The sequence below is a fragment of the Triticum aestivum genome, chromosome 7D, assembly GCF_018294505.1.
Source record: "Triticum aestivum cultivar Chinese Spring chromosome 7D, IWGSC CS RefSeq v2.1, whole genome shotgun sequence".
Lineage (NCBI taxonomy): Eukaryota > Viridiplantae > Streptophyta > Magnoliopsida > Poales > Poaceae > Triticum > Triticum aestivum.
The window spans coordinates 606,280,431-606,287,092 of record NC_057814.1 but is presented as its reverse complement, the minus strand read 5'-3'; positions in this window follow the sequence as shown (position 1 = coordinate 606,287,092).

Here is a 6,662-nt window from a genome sequence, read left to right as displayed (position 1 = left end):
ACACATAACCCAGACTCACGCAGATTGTACCCCTACCCAGTTGGACAGAGAACCAGCTACGCCCCTTCTAACCCCAACCCCAGCAGATAGTAACCCAGTTCCCGTTGACACAGCACCGTCTCCACCACAGAGCACCCAAACACGAGCAGTTAGTAAGGCAACTGCAGTGCCCAAAGCACGAGGACAACCACTTCGAACCCCAAGTCAACGCTTAAAGCAGAAGAAGAGTTGTTCTCAGGTCAGGTTCCGTAGTTATGGTTCATACTACTTTGGTCTTGCATCACTGTATTTACTCATACCAACTAATTTCAAATTTGAAGGATGCAATTGAAACTCCAATGGCGCAATAGGTATGTTTTAAACATGTTTCTTTAACGTGTTTGTTGTTGTAACTTGCTCTATGTTGATTTCAGTTTCAATTGAATAAACAGTTATGTTCTCATGCCATGCACATTACAATTGTTGTTATTGCTGTGCAGTTTCTCACAGTTATATTCTGTCTATGCTGCTTTGTCTTAAATAGATATGATTCAAACTGTATCTATCTTGATTTGGCAACATAAACTAGAATGATATAGACCATACAGTGACCAGACTACATAGATATATGTTTGTTTCATGCTGTTATCCTGTCCACCTTACTACTGAACTGGTTTACCAAAATGAGTTTCATATACTACATTGTAAACCTGTGAAGTGTTTGTTTGTTTCTATTTTAGAACGCGGATAAAATATTGGAGAAGAGTACCCCCGTTATACAATGGTAAAGGATGTAATGCAGATAAGGTTCAAGATAGTGAGACATCCCTGTTGGTCTCCAAAGAAGCTGATAAAAACTATATTGAAGACACTAAGACAACCCCAAAGTCCTGTCTTGATGTAGTGTTCGAGTTACTAGCTACTATTGCTAGCACCAGCTCTTCGAACTCGCTGCCTGAATTAGTTCGGCTTCTTGAGTCTCAACTTCAAGTTGAAAGACATCAATCAGATGTTATGCAACAGGAAGCCGAAGGACTGAGGAAGTCCCTGCAGAATTCAGATGCATACTTTCTGGTGCAACAGCAAGTGCTGGAGGATTTAAGCGCCAAACAAGAGAAAGTTAATAAGCTTGCTAGGCATCTTGCCAGCATTATGGGTACCCAGGATATTTTCTTGAGCTCTTCTGAAGTGGTTTCAGTTCTGGACTTGTTTTGCTGCGGCGTTTATATGCTGCTTTGTTCCCTATATTTGCACTGGTGGCGAACTTTGATGCCCAGTGGATGTAATATGTGTAATAGCCGTGATAGCCTAGCGTAAGTTGCTTGCTAATTTATTTCCTTATTGTCTTGTTTATTTGTTTTCTTGTAGTTAGTGCAGTTCTTTTTCCGCGGTTTGCTAGTGGCCGCAATAACCAATTTTTAAAACTAGGCCGCAATAACCATGGGCTACATAATTACTGTAGTTAACATGGGTCTCCTACGGGCCGTAGAAACAATGGGCCTTCTATGGGGCATAGAAACAATGGGCCTTATACGGGCCGTAGACACAATGGGCCTTCTACGGGCCGTATCATCAATGGGCCTTCTCCGGGCCGTATGATCATTTGGCCAAACATGGGCCAGTAACATACCACATTATGGCCGTAAATGGGCTAGAGTTGAAATCGTCCGTTCATGGGCCGACCATAACAGGCCGTCATTAATCGGCCGTATTTGATGACGCTATGAAAACGGCCCAACGAATTAATGGGCCACAAACGGGCTGACTGTAACCACGGGCTGAATTTGGCCCACAAGTAGAAAATGACAGTAATGGGCCGTAAATAAACGAATGCTGGAAATGAGCCCAAGAATAAATGGGCCCTGAGAAGGCCGAAAGATAACATGGGCTGGAAACGGCCCAATGGAATAATGGGCCGTTAATGGGTATAAAGTGATACAATGTTCATTACGGGCTAGTTTCACCAGGTGCCGTTAATGGGTATAAAGTGATACACTGTTCATTACGGGCCAGTTTTACCACGGGCCGTTAATGGGCCGAGAGTTACTAAGGGCCTCATATGGGCTGAAAGACGTCATGGGCCATACATGGGCTGAAAGGTAAAACGGGCTGGAATTATATTGGACGGCCCAGAAGATGCTATTGGGCCTAATTCGGATAGGCCGTAAACGGGCCCTGGGTTAGCGGGCTGTAAATGTGCTATATGCGAACAAGCCGTTAACAGGCTTGCCGTGGGCCGGCCCGCCACCTTTTGACAAAGTCAAACAGGCCGGCCTTTTCACAGGAATGGGCCTCTGTTGGACCGTGCCATGTGTCGACGTATCATAGGCGCTTTGGGTCCAATGAGTGGATGACATCTATCCCAACGGTGAGCCGACACGTGTTTCCTCCAGCCAATGATGATTTTACACGTGGAAAATCCCCATTGGTCGGGGCTGTTAACGGGTTATCGGATCCAAAACCGGACCCGATAGCTTAACGGCGCTCCGTTACGGTGGATGTCACATGTCGGTCACCCTTGACGAAAGCACTTCTGTGACGAGCGATTTATCGTCATGGAAGTGGACACTTCCGTGATGATAATTTTGGTAATGTCATGGAACACTTCTACGACAGCACAGGTATGACTATCTTGATTCTGTCATAAATTTGTCATGGATGTACATGCATGATAGAAAACGTGACCTACTGTGACAAACACGTATCATCATGGAAGTGTATTTTTTTGTAGTGCCCACATTGGCAGAAGCTTGTGTATGGAGTTTTCATGGCAAGCCGGAAGCTTAAGCAGTATTTTCAGGGTCATCCGATCACTATGGTTAGTTCTGCTCCTTTGGGAGATATCATCCAAAACAGGGAAGCAACTGGCCGGGTTGCTGAGTGGGCCATTGAGCTTGGGCCGCACGGGCTAAAATATGTGCCACGTACGGCTATCAAGTCTCAAGCGCTTGTGGATTTCATCAATGATTGGACAGAGTTGCATGCACCAGAAGAAAAGCCAAATAGCACGTATTGGACTATTCACTTTGACGGGTCTAGGCAACTGGAGGGCTCGGGGGCTGGAGTTGTCTTGACTTCCCCACGAGGTGATAAATTTTCCTATGTCCTCCGATTAATGTTCCCTTGTACGAACAATGCAGCTGAGTATGAGGCCCTGCTCCATGGTCTTCGGATGGCTAAGGAGATGAATTTAAGCCAGGTGAGATGCTTTGGCGACTCAGATCTGGTGGCCCAACAGGTCTCTGGTACTTGGGATTCAAAGGATCCGCTTATGGCAGCTTATGGTCGAGAGGTCGATGCCATTGGAGGCCACTTCAAGGGTTACCAAGTTGAACACATCGATCGAAGGAAGAATGAGGCAGCTTATAATTTAAGCCGGCTAGGCTCTCAGCGCAAGCCGGTGCCACCGAATACGTTCTTGGATGTATTACTCAATCCTTCGGTCAAGTTGCCTACGGAGGAGGACCTTGCTATTCCTGACTCGGAGGCACAATTGGTGGCGGCTCTTCATGTTATTCCTGACTAGACAGTTGCCTATTTGGCTTACATGACCTGGGGCGAGTTGCCTGAGGATAAGACCTTGGCCAGGCACATAACCCGACGGTCTAAGTCAATGACAATTGTCAATGGCGAGCTGCACCATTGTAGTGTTACAGGGGCATTTCAGCGTTGTGTCTCTCCTGAAGATGGTTGTGAGATTCTGCGTGAGATCCACGAAGGAGATTGTGGTCATCATGCCCGCTCTAAATCTCTGGTAGCCAAGGCTTTTCCTCACGGCTTCTATTGGCTGACGGCTCATGCCGATACTGAGGACTTGGTCAGAAAATGTGACGGTTATCAGAAGTTTTCACGCCGAGCTCATGTTCCGGCTCAAGAGTTGAGGATGATTCCAATCACGTGGCCGTTTGCAGCTTGGGGGCTTGATATGGTTGGACCTTTTAAGAGGTCCAAGGATAAGAAGACCCACCTTTTGGTGGCGGTTGATAAGTTCACTAAGTGGGTAGAGGCGAAGCTAGTCAGTAAGTGTGATGCAGCCACGGCGGTTCAATTCATGAAGAAAGTGATCTTCCGTTTTGGCTTTCCACACAGCATTATAATAGACAATGGCACGAAACTCTCCAAGGGTGCTATGAAGGACTTTTTTCAACGTGAGCACATCTGCCTTGATGTGTCGTCAGTGGCTCACCCTCAATCTAATGGTCAAGCTGAGAGAGCTAATCAAGAAATCCCGGCTTATGGTTCCTTTGCAGAGGACGTCGGGTTGTTGGGTGGAAGAGTTACCGTCCGTGTTATGGAGCATTAATACTACCCCCAACAGATCTACGAGTTACACGCCTTTCTTCATGGTTTACGGAGCAGAGGCGGTTCTCCCTAGTGACATCCGTCACGACTCACCTTGTGTGGCGGCTTATGTTGAAGCGGACAATGAACAAGCACGTCAAGACGCACTGGACCTGTTAGATGAGAAGCGGGACATAGCGGCGGCTCGTTCAGCGATTTACCAGCAAGATCTGCGTCGTTACCACAGCCGTCGGGTTAAAACCAGAACTTTCCAAGAAGGCGATCTAGTGCTCCGGCTCATCCAGGATTAGACTGATATGCACAAGTTATCCCCACCTTGGGAAGGACCCTTTGTGGTCAGCAAGAATTTGAACAACGGGTCATACTACCTTATCGATCTTCGAGAGCACAAAGACTCACGTAAATCGAAGGAGGAGACCCACCGGCCGTGGAATACTGCTCATCTTCGGCCTTATTACACCTGAGCCACAGGCTCTTCTGATGTACATATTATAATAATGTATATATTATGATCAATATAACGAAGTCGCAATGCCTGTCAAAGTAGGGCCTCTGTCGTTTTTTCTTTAATTCATGAGTTTTTTGGTCACTTGGGGGCTTCTGCTTTCTCGAGCAAAGTTATGATTACCCTTTGATCCGGCTTATAGGCCACACAATAAAATGTTGGGGGCTTTCTACCCAGGTTAAAGGGACCAAAGAGAGTATGTTGCAAAAGCGCAACTCAAACATAGATGCCCATTGAGCATAGCTCAGAAATATTGCTTGGGGGCTCTTTTGTTCTAAAGAACAAGAGTTGTTATAACCCTGGTGATAGGCTTAAAAGCCAGGCTTGGAAGCTAGGTGTATTCACCTAAAACCCCGGGTTATCCTGCATGTATGCCAGATGCTTCTCCATCAGGTAATCCTGATTGACCCGCCAAACTCTTAATAGTCAATCTTTTAAAAAGACCCTGAACTCTTTAAGGTTAAAATGCCGGTTTGTCATGAGAGGGCACGGCTTACGGATAGCAAGGAGAAGCTCAGGCTGATAAACCGCCTTCCTTGAAACTTGAATAAATCGGCCTGTGATGCACAATGCTGCTCTAACCCTGCGTACTCCTGATAAGTCTATCTTTAAATAAGAACTGAACTTATCTGTGTTAAAATGTCGATTGGGTGAATGAGGGCCCGCTCACAGAAAGCACGTACCTTCCAGTGGCTAATGCTAGTTTCAATGAAGAAGATATTTTGGCTTGGCGGCCTATGAAAGCCTTGAATTTTTTTGTTGATTTGATTTGAACGTCTTTTTGTGATTTTTCTCTTATACCATAGTACTACATGGTTGAAAAACAATAAGGCTTATAATGCCTTATGAGTCATATATGACATTAACCGGTGTTCATTAACCCGGCCTGGTTCTTGACTATAAGTCACCAATATAAGGTAATGTGTGCTACACGGTGTTTATTAACCTGGCCTGGCTATATTCATAAGCCGGCAATATATGATGATTACCAATGCTCAAGCTTTGGCTTATCGCCCTTATTCTACTGGTTTGGTAAACCAACAGTGTGATCAAATATCACAGGTATGACATGTTTTGTTATACTTAAGTCAATCCTGATTATAGGAGAGGGCATTATGACCCGTCCTGCGGTAAACCGTGGGACAGTTGTGATCTGTTTTTGCATACAGGAACAGATTTAAAAGCTGTTGTTGTAAACATCAGTGGCAGATATTCAATTGGCAGTCTTATGCAACGCAGAACGTGCATGATGGCACGGCAGATTCAAAGTTTCACTATCCTATTAGATGCCTCCATGGGCTGAATAAGATCAAAGTTTTTTTTTCAAAAGCTCAAGTTTAGAGCCGCCTGGCGGTTCACTCTTCTTGGCCTTGCCGCTCGGAGTCTTCTGCGTCATCCTTTGCCGGCTCTTCGCCTTCTTCTGCTGGCTGAAAAGTTGGTGATGACCAATCAATGCCAGATAAAGCTTCAAATTCAGCTTCATCATCTATAAGCTCAGACGAATCGACTTCAGGAGCAAAGGTTTGCTTACAGATTGGCGGGATTAAGTCCATCACTTTGTAAGCCAGAGTTAGCATCTTCTTATTCTCCTGGTCATAAGCCGGATGATACTTGGAGAGGTCCGAGTCATTGGCAATGAGAGTCTCCATTGGACGGATTTCCTTTACGTAGGCTGAGAAGTCTTTCTAATCAAAAGGTGTACCATCTTCTTTCAAGCTTGGGTAACCAGTGGCTACCTCAGACGGGTCAAGCTCTGGTACCCATACCTTGGCCCTGCTTAAAGCCGTCACAGCGCCGGCTCTGGCAGATGATCGCTTTATCTCCTCAAATCTTACAGGCAACACAGAGAGTTTCTTCAAAACATCTATCAACAGAG